This window comes from Ischnura elegans, chromosome 8 (genome assembly GCF_921293095.1).
Source record: "Ischnura elegans chromosome 8, ioIscEleg1.1, whole genome shotgun sequence".
In the NCBI taxonomy this organism is placed as follows: domain Eukaryota; kingdom Metazoa; phylum Arthropoda; class Insecta; order Odonata; family Coenagrionidae; genus Ischnura; species Ischnura elegans.
In genome coordinates, this window is record NC_060253.1 from 52,027,701 (window position 1) to 52,047,750 (window position 20,050).

General features: G+C 37.3%; 1 protein-coding gene across 4 annotated transcripts in view; it reads right to left on the minus strand.

Moving 5' to 3' along the window:
- LOC124163384 (solute carrier family 23 member 1) overlaps positions 1-20,050 on the minus strand; it is a 123,408-nt gene that overhangs the window by 28,121 nt on the left and 75,237 nt on the right. For 2 of the 4 annotated variants that reach the window (XM_046540263.1, XM_046540260.1), the window contains exon 2: positions 6,583-6,722. The gene's annotated coding sequence lies outside the window, so the exon portion shown is untranslated. Of the gene's footprint in view, positions 1-6,582; positions 6,723-8,602; positions 9,031-20,050 lie in introns of those variants that run through there. The other 2 variants (XM_046540262.1, XM_046540259.1) reach the window with 2 other exon arrangements.

Consider the following 20,050-nt stretch of genomic DNA (forward strand, 5'->3'; position numbering starts at 1 on the left):
CAAATGCTACTCCACCCTTTCCTTCCGTTAGACGGGTTAGTTTTCGCCCTCACGCGGCACATTGTCCCTCTGTCGCCTCCTTAGCGGCCTCCTCAACCACATGCAGGGCAAACGACGGCCGAAAAGGCCTCGGTTTGCGCCCATCGGGAAAACACAACCACCACTCTCTGTACACTTGTTATGAATTGCACTTTGGCCACCGGGGATGAACAAAGTAAGCCTTTTCACCTTTCAAATGTGATATTTCCTAGAAAATGGAGATAATAGCATCGCGAACCTCACACTGTGGAACCCCCAAATTACTTCTAGACATCGCTTGCCCGAAATTTTCTCGCCAAAACTCAGTTTTACTCAGATTTTGCCAAACGAAAGACGTGAAAGTTAGTTTCCTCAAGCGTGAAGATCGAGTCTTGAAAAAGTCGAGTATCCTCGAACTTTTTAAAGAAGACTTGTGGGGTTGAAGAAGAGTGCCCATAGTGTTTTAGTTCGATAACTCTGAAAATTTTCACGCGTCTTGAGATGCATAAAAATTTCTTGAAAGTGGAAAAGGGTCCGCATCGTTTAAAAACCAATACTTATTGGATTGCTGGAGCAACAAGTTAGAGTTAGATGAGGACGTTAATTCAAAAGTTATCCTAAAAAAATTGCGGAGAAGTGTTTTTTCTCTCAAATTATCTTCGCCGGAGGAAGGAAAGAAAAAGAAATGATAGGTTTTTTAGAAGAAAGTTCGCTGACTGCCTAGATGAGAAGTTGAAATTTCCTCCGCCTTTATTTAAACAATTTGAGAAGTCCAGTGAAAGGGCCTAGAGATGGACAACGGAGGATCTTAGAGCTAGCACATCGCCAGTAGAGCATCCATGAGTTATGGAAGCAAAGGTGATGAGTTCGTGGCGAAAATAATAAATGAGGTGACAACAACCACTCTCTCAAGAGCGCGGCGAGTGTTATCAAAATGGAGAGCCAAGGATGTGAGGCAAAGTAAAATCTCCCACGAAGAAGCCCTTTCCATGATCGTTTCTGGTAATTTCACGAAACATCAGTACTTGCTCCTCCGACGGACATCTAAAGAAGCTGCCCTTCCTATTGTCCACTTGTCCGAGGAGGCAATGGAGGCGAGGAATAAGGACATAAGAAGATTCAGGGAGCACCATGCAAGGACATTTTCCTGGATAGCAACGAATGAAGACCTGTTTAAAAGATTACTCCTAACTTCAGATGCAATGATATCAAGTATTTCTAAGGCTCAAAGAAGGAAATTACTTCAATTACCAGTCGAGGTAAAGAGTTTATTAATCCTGGAAGAATTGAGTGGATGACGACTGTGATGAGGATTTGTCGGATAGTGATCATGAATGTATTTAAATTTTTTTCGTAACAATGACTGAGAAAGATAAAAAGAAATGTTAACTTATTTTTTTGATAATTAAAAAAGCCCAAATTAATGGAAAATCTCATTTAATTTTTCGTACCAATCATGTGCTCGTTAAATTGATGCCTCACTTCGTAAAGAGCTTATTGCAAGCGTATCAATAAATTTGGCGTTTAACTTGAGTTATAGGAGTTATGAAATATTGTTTATAACATTTCAATGATTGTAATAATGCCTCCGTTGAAACTTGTGAAATACGGAACCCCGTTTAAAATTGCTTCCAAATCCATTGGCACGTTACAAGGAACTATAAAATTGTCTACTTAATTAGAATTAGATATTATAATTTTTAAACAATTAATGCAGTACAATAATATTAATAATATACTTATAATATAAATTTTCAATTAATATTAACTTATTTTTCGTATCAAATACGATCAAACATATGAGAAAGTAGAAAATGTTCTCTTGGTTCATTCAAAATAAGTTGTTCAAAATTTGTCCAAAAATAAACAATGCAGTCATTTTATATGCATTTATGTATGTTTTAAATAACTAATTCAGTTTTATGATATGTATAATTTTAATTTACTATCACCAGTATAATCTCAAATTCCAATGTTAAAAAAATTAATTGCTTAAACAAAATGTGAAATAGCAATAAAATTATTGCAAATACATAAAAAATAGTTATAAATTCAGAATAAGCGGATCAAAAACAATAAGAATAGACCTTTAGGTCAAATATATACATAATAACAACGGCGTAATTAATTTTGGCCAGCTTTTTTCGATTTGGGACCACTGTGCGGCGCCTCTTTCCTTTTTCCTTCCTCTCCTCCCCCTCCCCGGGTGATCGGGCGTATAAGCCACTGGCTTGGTTCCCGGCCCCGGTGTGCTGTATCCTTGAAGGGCTCCCCTGAGCCCTCATACGTTGTGGCTCAGGCCGGTAGCTTTTCAAAGGTGCTAGAACTTGTGTTGCTGATTTACAGTGGCGGGAAAAATATTTGCTAGTGATGGCGGAAAGCATACAACTTTTGGTCTTGAAAGCTTATGAAATCAGAACGAGGGAAAACAGTATAAGTACTATATTGATTTTAATCGATATGCCTTTCCCTTTCGAACAAGCTAAAATTTGAAACCAAAATCATAGCGTAATGGATTATTAAATATTCCACCAATTGAAGCGAGACATTTATTACACCATAATGCGAAGTGAATTCGTCCCAAAATATTCTATAAATTTTCCACAGTTTGAATTGAATGTTGTAAGAATAAAATAGCATTAAATTTAGACTCGATTTTCAATTGCCAATCTGTTGCTACTGTAGAGCGTTATTGTTTTAAGCTTAACTAATTAATACTTGAATTCGATACTCCGCGAGAACATATTTATTCCTTGCGTGTGATAAGAAGATAACGCAAAGAAATATCGGTTACCATTGACTTAGCCACATTTAATAATCAAACCACTCGCTGAATGAGATAGCGGAGACTACGTCTTTAACACTGCACTACGGCGTATTTAGCACCTGTACGCCCAAAGTTTGCTAAGAAAAAGTACTACCAACGATAAAGGAAATTATTAAAATTTTAACATCGTTATTTATAATTCTCAGAATACAAATTGATGCTTGGCCTAATTGCAGCTACTTTATCCCTGTATCTGAAGCGTAATTGTTTTTTCCTATTAACCGTAACATGATTATGGTAACTTTGTAGTAATTTGGACTGTAATTCTTGCTCTAAAAGAGTAAACAAAATAATTTATATACATAGAATAAATCTTCAATCTCGTCCTTGTTCACATAAAATATTTTAGGTGCATTTCGTTAACTACGGTGCCTGATATTCGATTATCCCTTTAAAAATATCCTTGTTCAGCGAGATATTTAAAACTGACTGAAAGAGGTAGTGTTAAAATCATAGTGAATTGCTTCCTAAAATATTTTATTCGCTTTCCATATAATGAGGTATACATTGCAAGAATAAAAAAACAACTAAGTATAGCTAAACTTAATATTAACTAGCCGATAATCCATGACTTATACGACGTCTTTATATACCTACAAGTACAAAAAGACTTCGCTACTTCGTTTCTCAAAATAATGTGGTATCCACTTGATGTATGAATTTAGTATCTATAATGGTATTAGGGTTTACTCATGTGGGATTATTTGATGTCTCCGTAAGTATTGGAATAACTTTTTCACGGCAAAATAAAACGAATATTTCTGCTCCATGTGCCATAATATTTGCTCCGCTGCCACTTTGGCACTCACACATTAGGGTGGCCCTTATTTTTCCATTTTTCGAATTTCTTTCGGGACGCCCCCTTATTTTATGCCAAATGGTGTAAAAAAATATCCTGTAAATTATTATTGCAATTGGATAAGAGGAATACGTGCCACATCGCACTCAAAGTTGAGAAATTTTGGTATTTTCGGCTGTTTTTCGGATATGAATGACGATAAGGAGGCGCTGGTATTTTTCAACTGATTTTCTATGGTAACTAACGATACACTGGACATTTGGTATGCAAGCTGGTTTTAAAAAGTGTCTTCGACGCGAAGATCGGGAAGTCGTCGGACTTTAATGTTCCTCTGGAAAACCTATGGAGAATAAATCACTAAGTCCAAATAATAGCCCGTTATGGAAATAAACAGTGATAAATATAGCATTAAAGGTTATATTGACGAATTTTAAAGTTTATCTAAAGAATTTTATGGTTTTACGATGAGTGAGAATGATCAACAAATGTTGAGCGTATGCAACCCGCGTGCCACTAGAAATGTCTGCCTGGGGTGGGGCGCGCTCACTCTTGTGGCCGTTTCTCGGGGACCACTGGTCGTAATTGGAAAATATTTTAGGAGCAGCATTGAAAATCGAAAATTAAGACCACCCTAGAGGTCATACATACAGCGCAAACTTTGATATACCTAGCTGGATTTTGACTACTCTACCGTCATTACTGAGGTTCCAAAATCTACCACCAAACTGGGATCCTAAAAATTACGTTATAGTAATCGAAGACGGTCAGTATGACAAAATGCGTCAGAATCTCACATGATGCAGAATAAAAACGCCCTGAATAGTCCATTTCAGTTGTAGCCTATGGTAATAATGATCCAAGAATTCTATTTAGATCGCCGTCACAACTAAACGCACATTAATGAAAAACACATTCTTATAACTATTCACTTAAATACCTTTACGTTGACGCACTTTTGGGGAAACTGCGCGCAATTTGGGAGATAAACGTAGGGTAAGCCATGGTGTAGGTAAGCCAGAGTAAGATGAAGGATGGTGGCCTTTCTTTTTCAGGTTGCAGCCGAAACGAAGTGAACTGGACAACGAACAATCCGTAACGTGCCACTGGAGCCCTCTTGAAGCGCTAAAGACGCTCCGAGATGCTGAATACATTTAGAGGAGGTGAGAGACAGCATATTGATGATCTTATTATTGAGCTTCCACTCAGTGCTGTTGGGTACTTACAGTAATTGAGTGGGCTGACTGAAAACATCGAAAATAGCCTCATGCTGCCCAGACGTAAACAGAACGATTCATCCGTATGGCAATCAGGCGTACATTTCCGTAGTTTTTTTGAGGGATAATAACGGGCCGTAAGAACATTTAGTGCACCTCTGTTAGCCAAATAGATGTTTGCTCTTCCTATCTAATTGAAATGTTATTGATGCCGGGGTAAATCAATTTTTGACTGTTTTTCAATAGCTGTATTTCTATTTAGGTACGAGGAATGAGAGCCAAAACTAATTCCGCTTCCCGCCACCGGCCGTCGTGGTGCATAAAACAACATAAATATTAAAGCGATACGAATGTCGTCCATCGCCAAGATGCTGTAAAGAATAGATGCTTGGTGACGGCAAAGAATGAAAACACATTATACGGGAGTTAAACTGAACTCATGAGGAACTAAATTCTGAGTAAACGTATAACATCACTAGTGTATCGTTCGCCCAAATACGATGGAAAATGACACTTTGGTTTTCATTATCTATGAAAACTGAAAATAATCATTAAAAAGCCGCCATATAAATTGATAATTGGTCGCCATTTTGAATACTAAGGGAAAAATAGGGGTTCTGCGCGATGTATTCTTCAGATTCATCTCCTTTCATACTCTTGCGAAAACAACATGCTTTTATCAAGATTTGAAGGATTTTTCCAATTTATGGATCTTAGCCATAAAAGACCGAGAAAAATACGAAAGCTTGGCCTGAGAGCCGCTTCGCTGCCAATGCCTAGACTGCCCAAAATAAGATCATGAATATAACAATATTTACCAACTCAGAACAAACATTTATCCTTTAAGAGTAATATTTAAGCTTTGCTTTACACTTATTTACCCTTGGAACTCGATTTGTCTTTATTGGCTGATTCGCGCCGTAGAGATCATAGACGTGGATCAAGGTGCGCTGCCGTGTGCCACCGCTATCGAATTCTATGGTCGGCGCTCAGGTTTCCTCTTGGTCAACTATTTCTATAGCTCGATTAATTGTCCGCGTTTAAAATTACTTCAGAAAACCAGCTATTACTGTCTAGCATCCAAATAAGGAGAACACTGTATCTCCTACACAAAAAAGTTCACCAGCTCCAATAGGTGAACGTTATTCGCAAAATGTGCTACGTATTCGGCGAGTAAGCTATTTATATAGAGGCTCGTTCTTTTCTCTATGTCACCAACGACTCACCCGACAAGTAACCATGGCATTTATTTTGTCATTGTAATAATTGAAAATCCGTTTTAATAATATCCTTCTGGAAAGCAGAATAAGTTCGTCAAATATTTAATTGCAAGAAACAACCAATTCGTTTACACACGCACTCACCGATATAAAATAATTATTTAGGCTCAGTTTTGGGAGACACTGGCCGAGGTCAATAAGCTCCGTCGCGTCGTACCAATTAGAACATCAAGCGGGGAGAGTAGATATGAGGCTGATTATATTAATAAATACATGAAGGATAGGATTACTTTGGATCGTGTAAATCACGTGTGCTGGGAAACTTATACTTCCAAGTTCGTGGGGTCTTATCAATTAATCCAAGCATATTAATTGCGTTAAATGCATGAAATATATGGAATAACAGGTGCAACAGTTGATCTATTATTTCCTCGTTATTTCGTTGAAAATATTACTTATGTAAAAATTAAGTGTAATTTTCAACAGCTACAGGAAAATACTCACCTTTCATGCACCGAATTTATCAGCGGTCATTTTTTTTGTTCGTATTTCAACTTCTAGTAGGATAGACTGGTCACTTGGGGAGCTTCGTGTGTCTTCTTAGTTTTTTGCCCTCTTCGATGCAGATTATTTTCCACTTCTTTCTAAAACGAGAAAAACAACAATCAGTTACAGAAACCTTTCCAGTGCCGTATTGAAATTTAGGAGATAAATAAAGCTTTTCGTCTCTTACTCTATTGGATTAAAGCGATTGGTAAAAGCGTAAGTTTTCAAAAACAGTATTAAGCTCGGTGAGATTTTATACTTTGAATAGATAAATTTTAGTGTAATTACTAAAGGGAAGCATTTGATTGATGGTGAGATGAAAGAGTGGAACGAAAAGAAAGAAAAAAACTAGTGATGCACTTTTTGGCACTTTTCACTTTTGGAAATCTGAAAAAGTTTGCATTCCGCCGATTCCTGATGATTTCCATTGCAATTTTCATGTCTCAAGGAAACAGGAAATTGCTCTAACATTACGAATAACGGTCATGAAGCTAAATCTTTTATATTAAAATATTCAGCGTTGTTTTTGGATAGGTAATATCTAGAGCGGGCTTGGCTAATACTCATTTCATTGCATTATTGAATCTAATTCTATATTTTATGATCTCAGGGTAAATAGCATGTGAATTGGCTCCTGGGAATGGGACCAAGATTGAAAATGATCAAATGACGACTTTGATGGATATGATTAGCTAGCTAAAACGATGACGCTTATTTCCAAGGTTTTTACCTAGACTATAAATAGGATTTCATTATATTGATTACTAATTAAAAAGGAGGAAGTAATGCATGGATTACAGTCAAATCTATTCATAGGTATTAACTTTGCTGTTTCCATTTTCCATAATAATACGGAAGTTGGCGTGTCATTGTTGGCCTAGACATTTGATTACAGCACAGTCATCGAGCATGCTCTTGTATTTATATACGTATACGATAAGACGATGAAAACGATACAAATTGCTTCGTCGTAACTGATAATCTGTTGCATTAGCTTTAAACTGCGCGTGAAACTCCTGTGTTTAATTAAACGCGCATATGGATAATTACTAATACCGACCTAATGAAAGTTGACGAGTTCTTTTTACGGATCCGAGGAATTTTTAGCGTTACTTTAATGTCTTGTTAAAATTTTTTCGAGTATGGGACTCGAAGTTGACGAATTCTCCCATTCATGGAAAATAGTTAAACTTACCGCAATTATAAAATGGTTTGTTTTTATTTAACTCAATGAGCAAAAGATTAAAATGCAACCGATTAAGTGTCGTTTTGCACCAACTCAATCTAATCCAGATTTCACGGATGGCAGGCTATGCCATTTAATTTTTTGGCCGGTGCCCATCAATGGGATTCACTCGGTTTAGAAATCGTGAAAGCTTCCAACTCATGTTTCGCCGGCAACATTTACAGATTTTCAAATCCAGTCTCACAGTCGCAGCTAGCACGAAAAGGTCTTCCTAACTAGCATGAACACCCTTCCTAACCCAGAGCTGCTTCTGGGAGAAATCGAATTTCAATATATTTCATTTTGAAAACTTAAACATTTTGCACTCGATAATCATCACAATCGTGGCAGCTGAATATTTTGCCATAACATTTTGCACCTCAAAATAATGCGTGGTTTAGATATTTCCTAAACAGAGCTGAAAATTTGTACATTTTTGATGTTGCTTAGAAGCAACGTTTGGTTATAATGGTTTAAAGGACGGATTCGTCCAGAGAGAAAAGGTTATCGTCAAGGCTGGAGATTGGCACGGTTTCAATGGCAATCGCGATGCTGGACCATTGTGCATAGATCTTTCATGAGGAATTACGAATGATAAGACCTCCGAACTTGCCTTTATCGATAGCATTAGCAGTAGTAGTATTTAAATTTAGGGTGTGTCGACGGTTTGGTCATTTCGCACTTTATCGATAGCCCTACTTTAAACCATCTTAATTTTAGTATGGAGTATTCCGCTGCTTTTATGTCACTCACTCGCCCTCAGAATCAGGGATGCCTCATCACACGAGCAGGAACAGTCCACTTCTATTCCCTCGAAGGACCACTTATTACCTCTTCCTCCAAGCTCTCCTGGATCCAGTAAATTTTCACTCCGTAGAACAGGCTTAAGAAGCTGTGTTATGAACCTCGATGGTTGTATCCTTCCCCTTCAGAAATCTTCTCCCTTGATTTTTTTAGACCTTTCCCCGCCAGTGGAAACAGATCACGGACTGCAGGCTGAAATCCAAGAGTAGCAACGGTGAATGGCCATCGAGAAGCTGCAGGACTCCAAAATGCGGTTGCACCGTTCGAAACGTTTAAAGGTACCGCGACACGTCAGTCACGTTCTCGCGAAGGAACTGATTACACGTAGGGAGCGAACCAAAGATGTAAGTGCCAGTGCGGAATCGTTATCAGCATTGAATGGAGGGAAGACTGGAGGGTGCATATGTATCTTGATGAGGATGGGCAGCCCTGACGATATGACGTCTTTCCTCCTGGAGGGGGTGATGATGATTTCCCTTGAGCAGAAAATTGGCTTGGCGGAGGTCGAGGGGATGGGATTTCCTTCGTTAAAGGCTCCGTCTCGTGCGCGGGGGGACGTCGGGTGACTGCAAATCAGGCCACGGAGGGCGTAAATGTGTCTAGCGGTCGTCAAAATCTGACGAGTCTCGAGAGAAATTCGCCGACTGACTTCCTGTTTGAGGTTTGGATGTGCTAATGCAATGATTTCGCGTCTACCGTGCTTTATTGGACCTGAGGTAAACTGCGAGCGAATTTCTCCGAAGTAGTTAACTTGACAGTGAACAATGAAAGAAATGTGAAGCAAAGGAAGATGAAGATTCGTGAAGGCCAAAAAAAAAAATGTAGCATGCGGTGAGGTTGTTTAAATGATGGATAACTTGAGACTATTCTCCAAAAGTGGGAGTAGAGAAACGGCCTGATACCTAGGCCCTCTGGTAATTAGATCACGATTTTTCGATCAATTGATTTTTAATAGAAGTGAAAAGCTCGACTTTTCAACAAAAATCGTCATTTGAACTAAAAGATCGAAAAAATCAACGGTTTTCTTATGATAAAAATACAGTTTGCGCAAAAGTAGTAGGTATATTTATTATTCATTCGAAAATCACTCAAAATACACATTCGACTAGTAGATAAAATTCTACTTAGATTAACTGATTGAATTAGAAGTAGTAACAATTTACAAATGCACGCGAATTAAAATTTTCGAACCATTCGGCTTCACTAAAAGTTTTAAGAAATATCAACTGGTTGTGATGCCTTCACGTCTTTCACTCGGGACGGATGACGCTATTACAGGCCGATAGTGAGGCTTCCGGGATCGAATGAAATAACAAGGATCTAAGTTGAAAAATCGAGTCTAGATCGAAACTCGAATATCATGGCTCGATCTCGATTTCCACGATCTCTTACCATTTAAACTCGATTTTAGATTTTATTGAAATCAATTTTTCTATCAATACTCATTGGAATTTTTTTAGAGACAATGATCCACACCCCAGTGAACAGAATAATTTTTACCAGGGAACTGATCCTGTATCACCATCAAGGATGTGTCGGTTCCACTTCTTTGGTTGGTTCCGATTGCGGTTCGGTTCCTGGCATTGGTCCTCGGTTCTTAATCAAAAGTTTATATTCAATGCTTACTTTCCAAAAGCTATAAATGATTGGCTTGAATTAAACAAAATTTTACACTGAACGGGCTGGTTGGGGTGAGTTTGATCTGAGTTAGATTTTCGGTGCAGCTAAAGAAACTCGCCTTCGACGCGGGCATAATCGTGATTGGATTAGAATGTAATATTGCCTAGTTCAACAACCTTAGGGTAGGCTCACTGGAAAAGAAGGCCGGGCTGTATATATGGAAGAATTCACTGAACGTGTCCTTTAAATACAAAAAAATAACAGAGGGATAATAGAAGGATTATTACGGATTTCATTACGCGTAAGGAAAACCGGAACAATCACGGCCTACAGTCAAAATCTTCGCGGAAGCCCTACTAGTAGGCTGGAGGTGAGAGCAAACAAACGCAAATTACTGTGGACTTCTTTTCCATATCCTCCCACTTTGGTGCTCATTACCATTATGCACTGGATACATTACATGCTATTCTGCATTGAAGTCGTGGTAATAAGTGCCAGTGCAGACAGCAGAACGAAATCCATAAATTATCATCCTAATCTAAATTATCCAATGTACTTTTTTATCTACAAACACGGCGTCTGCATGCCTAAATGGTGGTACGTGATTGATCCCTAATCCGTATCATAAATCCATCTCAAGCTAACCTTGAAAATATGCGACGGAAATTAATACCTATGGATACATATTTTCGAAGGTCTTTTCAGGGTTTGCCTCTAGATGGCAATTTATAATACACTCACCTCCCATCAACCACTTTTGGATTAAGTAGTTTTGTTAGAGATTATGTCTTCCTTCAGGTTCCAGTTAGTCAAATGTGAATAATATCAAATCTTGAGATTCTTTTAAATCATTCACGTGCCAGTGAAAATTCTTTGTTTATCCGAAATGGCCCCATAGCTCTATCGTCTGTTTTTGGTGATTTGGTGATCGTGACCTAATTACTATGGGGCCTTGATATCAGGCACGTGCATGCTTGGGCCGTTTCTCTGCTCCCACTTTTGGAGAATAGTCTCAAGGTGTCCATCATTAAAACATCCTCGCCACATGCTGCACTCTTTTGGCCTTCACAAAATCTCTACCTTCCTCTGCATACACACGCTTGTTTCTGTCAGACTATTTGATCGGAAGAATTTTACAGCCAATTTTTGAGGCCTTCAATGCTAGATTGTCTCCAGCTGCAAAAGTGCATTTATATTTTTTAATGAGGGCAGTCGTTCTCTGACGATGAAAACAGTAACAGTTTTTCTCAGAGGTATCTCAAGGGGATTTTAACCTCCCTCTGTGTTCGCCCGTCCATAATTATGGGCATAGACTTCAGAATTTAATTCATGAAAAATAGCCAAAACTTTTGTCGTAAGTTTTCATGAGATCAGCATCAGAGTTATAAATCAAAAAGGTAATATTAATCAAAATGAAGAAAAACATACCTGACTGAAAGGGTTGGAGTAGTAGCAGATGAGATAAATAAAAGTAATGGATAACTTTGCTAAAATCCAGTAAAATTAACACACTTACGAACACATAAATAAAGTTCACCGTCTGGAAAAAATTGCAATAGAATATCACAAATTTACCTTTAGTTAAATAAGCTCCGTCGTTATGTTAGTTTTAAAATATAGCGTGTTTTGTAAAAAAGCAAAGTAATTTCCTTCCAATCATTTAAAATATCACTTAAAAATTACTGGTTCGGCCTATCTCGTGGCTATTCTCTTTTAATTTCGCGAAAATAACTTGATATTCACTTTTGGGATAGTTTGTTGCAGATTTTATTTCCCTTTAAGGAAAATTTCTCCAGATACAGATGTTTTTTCATGCCAATCATTTTGTTTTGGCCATGTGCCTCAGCCAATAGCTCCTTAGTTTTTCCAATTACGTCTTGTCTATTTTTTTTTTGAAATTTGTCTATTTTGCATGAAATTAATTTGATGTTACTGTGCTTTTATACCCTCCTGTAGCAACACGTTTGCATAGGTTCCAAACTTTTCCCTCCTCATTTACTGTCCATGTGCGCGTACATCTGTCGTAGAGAATGGGGATTGAGGTTTATAATCAGGTTAAGCGTCATTACCTCCAGGCTTGTATATAATCGGAAGATGGCAATCTTTATTATAGTGGGGTGCGCTTTGATGGTAGTGCTTTCGTAGTACTTATTTCAAGCCTGTTGGTTTTCTTCCATCGAACCTCCATTCCTGGAAAAGTTATTTAAGAATTGAAATTTCATAAATGGTACAAAACTCTTGGGATAAAAAGCCTTGCTGTTCTCTCTCAATGATCCCAAAAATATTTTCCATAATTTTGAATTTTTTCAAGTTTTAACTGTTAAGTAGGTTGAAGCTTTCCAGGAATCAAATTTCTGATTTTCCCTGAGAGACTCTAATTCAAAACCTTCACTAGGTGAAATTACAGTCCTGACACGATAGCAATGAATTGCTAGAAAGCGGAAACTCACCACTTGAATGAATCTCTTTGCAATTACTGACTATTTATCGGTGTGAATGTCCGTCATTATGTTTCCAAAATTAGAGGAACTGATATGCTAGCATAACTAGCCATCAATAAGTTATCCTCTTGATATGAAGAGATTTGGAAAGCTCGTTTTCAGTCTCAATGTCTCCATTTCATAAATATTACATGCTCATAGAATGACATGGGTCTATTATGATATGCTTCAATAGTCTTAGATGAAGAATTTGAAATAATACTATTAGAGATGTTGTTTTTCCGAAAAATATGATTTATACAATTATGAATTTTGAAGTGAGAGATTGCGAGAATAAGACATCTACTCCAATTTTTTTAACGAATCATTCACTGTGAATCTATGGCTGAAAATAATTTTTCTGTGCTTAGCCGCTTTCCTCGTTGTTAAGATCTCTTATTTCCGAACTCAATTCATGGTTCAAGTTAAATTATAGCTTAGATATTTAACAATACTTGTGGTAAAATTAATAAATAATAGTAAACTTTTTTTGTTTATCGCGAATAATTTCTATAAAAGTTATTATATGAGATTTTTAATTGCTTACAACCATTTTATCCCTAATCATCATTATCATCACTGGTCAAAAATCCTAGGATCGGTTTGACGCAGCTCTCCACTAAATTCTCCTATCAGCTAATCTTTGCACACGTATTTCTTCTCTGTCACATCTCTCTTTACTTTTTACATATATTTTGTTCGAGGTCTTCCTTTTCCGTTCTTGCCTTCCACTTGTCCTTCGACGATTGTCTTCATCAGGCCATCATGTCTTAAGATGTGGCCTATAAGGTTGTTCCGTCTTCTTATTAAGGTTTTCATGAGGCTTCTCTTCTCTCCTACCCTTCTTAGGACTTCCTCGTTACTAACTCGGTCGATCCATTTGATTTTCATCATTCCTCTGTGGCACCACATTTCGAAAGCCTCTATCCTTGCTTTCTCTGCTGCGGTCATTGTCCATGCCTCACTTCCGTATAGGAGCATACTCCAAATGTAGGTTCTTATAAATTGTTTCTTTACTTCCATATTTAAGTTTCCCGCTGTAAGCAGGTCTCTCTTTTGATGGAATGCTCTCTTCGCCTGGGCTATTCTGCTGATAATTTCTTTCTTACTCCTCCCGTGACTAGTTATCTTGCTATCAGCGTAAAAAAGGTAGAACGCTGAATTTTAAGCATTTGCATAAAATCATTCGGAAGCTCCATAGGGTCGTGACATTTATCGTTTCACTCATTGTTTATTCGGATACAGCAGTAAATCATTAAAAATTGTTTAAACGTGAACGTTTAGCTTCTACTGTCGAAACAGTGAAGAAGAAGAACACGCGGAAAAGTATGAAAACGGCGAAACGGTAATCTTCGTCATCTCGTCACTGGAAAAATATTTCATTGGTACATTTAATTGTATTTTTTGTAGAAAGAACGACATCACCGCATTAAAAACATCTTTTTAAAATCAAATTTACCCATTATTTGATTTTTTAAATGGCCGAGAGGCAGATTTCAATTTCCGAGGTCTAGATAAGTATCAAAGTTACGTATGCTACATCGGAAACAATATTTCCAAACTTTTCATGCAAAAAAATGTTGATATTGTTCCTCTTAAAATAAACCAAGAAGGCGAAGATCGCCCTGCGGCAATTCACATTAACAAAATGGCAATTTTCGTCTTCCTTCTAGTAATTCCTGAAGATGGTATCGTAGTAAGCCGCTAAGTTAAATAATGGCTTATATATTTAAAATTTTTGTGGAAATATTAATGTACATATACTAATTAAAAATTTTGTTCATCACCAATAATTTCTTCAAAAAAAGATAATAATATGAAATTTTCATTTTTTATTACCTACAATTTTATCTCTATGCGGGTTACCACCGCTCTTAGGATTAATGCCAACATGAATAATTATTCAAAATTTATTTATTTTGAAAGAAAGTAATATGCATCATGAAAGTCCATGCCATCCGCTCCACTGAAAATTAATTTCAACCTGATACGTTTTGTATACTCCAACTTGGAGGATCGGGTCGGTGTGATGGCTAGAATGTTGGCTTCCCACCCTGCGGGCTCGGGTTCAAATCCCGGTGGTGACAGAGAATTTTCATAGACAATCCGATCCCTGCTTGAATGTGGAGGACATTTCCAGCGCAACACTTCGTCCGTCGGATGGGACGTTAAGCCGTGGTCCCCTTGGCGCCTTTCGTTTAGAACAGGTTAATGCCGACGCCGGGTATCTCTCTACCCCTCCTTACTTACCCTTCCCTCATGGCGCAAATGTCCTCAGCTGATGGTCGCCTACTCTAAATACCATACACTAACTTATACACATCTTTCGACCTCGCTCGTGACGACGCACGAATGTTATTATTATTATTATGCAGTTCACAAATTGTGTTTTTTGATTACTATGGCTATCATTCATATCATTCCTTCGGATATATGGAACCTGGATACCGTCACAGTCAGCTGGGGTTCTAGTCCATGACGAAAGTCTTTTATGAAACGTTAGTTATATGCCTTTCTATTTGTCCTCGGAAACCAGTGATATACAGCACGCAATTAGGAAAAAGTAGTTTCTTTCTCATACCGTTTATGGTATCAACAAATCCGTCATCTATTGCGCTGGAATTTGGCGGTTTAATGGTATATGGTGTAGCAGTAATTGGAGTGACTCGGAAAATTGGGGAAAAATCTCCTTGACTTGGCCTTGATGAAACAGGTTCAAGAAACGGTGTCCTCAGCAAGGGAATACTCTTCTCATCCAAGCTTTAGAAACTTGGATAAATTATTTTTAGTACACACAATGCTAAGATACTTAAACAGCATACTGATATAAATAAAGTAAAATAAAACTGGTAAATCCCTTAGTTAAGATATGACAAAGTATTCGACGATAACAACATGAGCTAGTATTTCAAAGCATCAAGTTCAATAGGCATATAGGACGTTTCAAAATGAATATACGTATTCTTCTTCTTCTCCCTTCCAGGATTAGGCTACTAAGCCTGTTCCGGCTCCACATTACCATTTTTTTCTTGGTCTTCCCATACTTCTCTTGCCAATTGGTTGATATTCCATCGCTTGTTTTGGAATTATTTCATTTGGCATTCGAAGTATATGTTCCTTCCATCTGTGTTTGTAGTATTGTAATTTATCTGTGACTGCCTGGAAACCCAGTTCATCACTTATTTGAATGTTTCTTAATTTATCCAATCCTGTGCAACCTTTCACAGATCTTAAAAATTTCATTTCCGATGATTCTATCCTCCTTAATTCATTCTTTTTTTGTACCCAACATTCTGATCCGTAGAGTTCAGTAAGGACAGCCATCACTTTATAAAATTTTATTTGTGTTTGTTTTCTCATTTTGTTTTTTAGAGTTCTTCTAATTGTGCCACTTATTATCTGGGAAGTATTAACTTTATTTATAATATCTTTGCCCTCGTCATATGCATATAAGTATTACAAAGTATTATTTTGTCCAAACTATCGATCGTTGCTCCTCAATTGTTTCCGAGGCAGCACAAAGACAACTTCATTTTTCAACAAGACGGGGCAACCCCTCAGGGAGTCGTCAAGTGCATGAGTATCTGAATGAAACTCTACCGAACTAATGGATTGGTCGTCACGGAGATGGTGACTCAGCATATCTCAGCTAGGCTCCACTCACACCGGATTTGACACCCTGTGACTTCTTCCTGTGGGGTTTCGTTAAAGGGCATTTCCGTGAAAATGTCAACTTTTTCTCTCAAATTAAAGTTTAGGCTGTAAATATTTCATCTCGCTAAATCAACAGCTAAATGATTGAATTTGATGAAATCAGCATTTGGAACATTATTCAGAAGCTTATTAAAAGTTTTCAAATTATACTTCGATTAACAGAGTTTTGAAGATGTTTAAAATCGTTGCACTTAGGAGGTTGATCCGTCACTAATTCCGGCACATGTGGATTTTTGGCATATATGAAGATAATTCGATAGTTAATTTTGTTTCTGTATACGAACATCACCTTCATAAATTTTTTTGATCCTGCACAGTGAGAAGTTTTGCAATTTTTTTTGTATTTTACAATTTTATCGAAATATCCTATTGCATAGTTTTCTCTAAAGGTAATTCCATCTCAAATGGAATTGTCCTAAAGGCAACGTTTATGTCCCTCATAATCTAGAAGAGGTGAATTACCAGATCCGTACTGCCATAATATCAGTGACGAAGGGCATGCTTACCGAGTATCGGGGGAATTTGAGATATCGATGTGAAATTGTTCGTATCGCTGATGGAAGACATATTGAACATCTCTAATCTAAACTTGCGAGGTTCGTAAATATGCGAGTAAAGTTTCATATTCGTAAGTCTTACAGTTTAATAAATACATGCACTCGAAATAGGTTAATGTTTTTGAAACATCCTGTATAGCAGCGAGTATATTCTCCTCTCTGATAGCAGTTAGTATTCGTTTAGATCCGCAAAGTTAACGAATGTTTAGCAACATGCTATTGTAATTGAAGCATTAAAAAAACGAGGCAATTCAGAGCTGGTATTAACTTAGGACTCATGCAGTTGCTTTAATTGAGTAGGAGAAAGAAATAAATTCCGTTTGGAGGAGTTTTTGTAAGATGGTCTTATGGCTTTTTGATATCATATCTAATACGAAACGGAATATTTATAAATATCAAAGTATGAAGTCTCTTCTATATATTTTTCGAATAATATACTACAAAAAGATACTGAAACGTACCTTAGAGTAATATGCTGACGTTGAAGGAAATAAATTTGTGTTTGTTTTCCCCCCTGTATCCTGAACGAAAATTCTCTCTACTTTCACAACCTTGGTCTGTTTTTCTTGGCTCCGAGCTTTATACTTTCTCCATTTACATTTTTGATCATTTAAATTCTTGGAAGTTCTCTCTCTCCAAGTTTTTGCTTCACGCAAAGGGACCGTTAATGAGATGATGACGAGTTTCATAAATCCATAATTGATTGGGTGCTCGCTCTACACCACGTACTTATTCCCTCGCATAGTTTTCAACCGAAAATGAGCTTGATAGGCAGCGTTTAATTTGATTCTGGCTACTAATTAATTCCGTCGTTATCTGATTAATTAAATGAAGAGGCAGGAACTAATTATATTTTTAAAATAGATTAATCTTATGCTACGGAGCCTTTAAAAATTGAGACAGATTCAGGCCATAAGGATATAGTAAAATCTAATTACGCATCATTTTTGGATATTTCTAGTAACCACATTTATGAACTGCGGAATTTTTTCCATTAATGTTTTCCTTCGTCTGCTTTATTTAAAATGTCATTATACTTTCTCATTACTCATTTTCCTCAGCGTAGATAAATTAGAAAATTATTCAATGGTAGAAAGAAATGTGGTTTAGGTAAACCAATCTCCTGTACACGATGGAAAATACTGAAGAATGTTCTAAAACCCATACGATATCATAAAATGTTATCTCTTTTTTCTCTCACATGCTGCCAATTAAGATAAATTTTGTTACTATTAAGCAGAACCTAGGTAACATACTTTTGAAATGGGATCTATCAGACAATCATGGTATCTAGTTATATTTGATACCGCTGATACTCATTTCATCTCTGATAGATGAAATCAACTAACCAAACATAGGGCTGAATCACTAGGTGAGAGAACGGTATATTCTCATTGAATATTTGAAAGTTACATTGTTTTTTTCCCTTTCATTTTCAACTGTAGAAAACATGCTCCTATACATTTTACGTTGTACTATATTTCAATACGACATTTAATGTCGGTTACATCAACGGCTTCACGTAACGGATGTTAGATAAGCAAGTTTGAGATATCCATGCAATACATCGTCATAGGTCACCTCAGGAAATTTAAGCCAAGCACGCTCTTTAGCCAGAATATCATGGCATAAATTTCATATTAACCCTATTAATAATATATTGTAAAGAAAAAGCAGCTATTAATAGCTTGAGGACTCTTTTGTGGACGAAAAATGAGGGGAGATATGCGAGTCGTTAAGTTCCTATAAACGAGAATTTTTTTTAGCGAATTCACGTCGTTAAACCGTGGTGAGAAATTATTTTTGCTCTGGGTATTTTAGAGACACTTTCAAGCTTCGAATGCAACGGAAATTAAATAAAAATCACGGGGATTAACTAATTATTTGAGCCATGTTTAATGGAAGTTGATATCTGTAAGGATTGAAGATATAACCAATCGACTTGAAGGTCATTGGAGATACATGATAAAAAAAAGCATCTATTAATAGCTTGAGAACTCTCCTTTTGTGGACGAGAACCTAGGGCAATAGCGTAGCCAGGATTTTGAAATGGAAGGGGGGTAACCGGATATTTCGGGGCCCTTCCAGGGTGTATGAAAAACACCTCAGGGCAAAGGGGGTCCGGGGAAAATTTTGGGATTTTTGATGCTGGAAATGTGATTTTTAGGACTCAAAAACAGTAATTTTGTACACTTATTCATTAAAATAAAGTATTTAAATTATATTTGAGGCCTCTTTAAAAAAAAACAAGGGGGTTGTAACCCGGTACCCTTCTCATCATGGCTACGCCCTTGACCCAGGAGAGATATGAGAGTCGTTAAGTTGGTATAATGAAGTGAAGAAATTTAGCAATGTATTATATTGAAACCGTGGTTGGGAAAGTATTTTTGCTCTCGATACTTTAAAGGCACATTTTAAAGCTTCGAATGCAAAGGAAATTTAAAAAAACACGAGGTTTAAGCGATTAGTTGAGTCATGCTCGATACAATCCATCGTCAGAAGTTGACGTGTCTTTGTTGACACTATCCGAAGTTTTCGCGTTCTCATGTTTTCGTCCAACTCATCCACATTCCTCTTCCACCATTTCCACTCGCTTCCCTTCATATCTCTCCCGTCCGTTTAAACTTGAATACCGAATTCCCGCCGCAGGTAAACAGTGGAGATGCAATGATTTATAAGCACAGCTTCCTCGGGTTTTGCGTCTTCTTTCTGTGGTCTCCGCGTGTCTCTCTTTCGCGTGCCCTCGAATTCGCGCAGGAAACAGAGAGCGGGAAGCGACGGGCGACTGTCTCGCACGTGTGCGGCTATAGTTTGCCCAACGTCATGCGAGTATGCCGGTGGGCGCGAGAAGTCGTGATCCTGCTCAAAGAGTACGGACTGGCTACTCGAAGATGGGATTGATCGCCTTTTAGACCTCGTGAAAAGACACAAAGAATAAATAGATGGCTATTAATTGTCTGAGTATTCTTTCTCAGCGGACGAGTACCATAGGGAATATGTAATGTTGATATGAAAATAAAGAACTT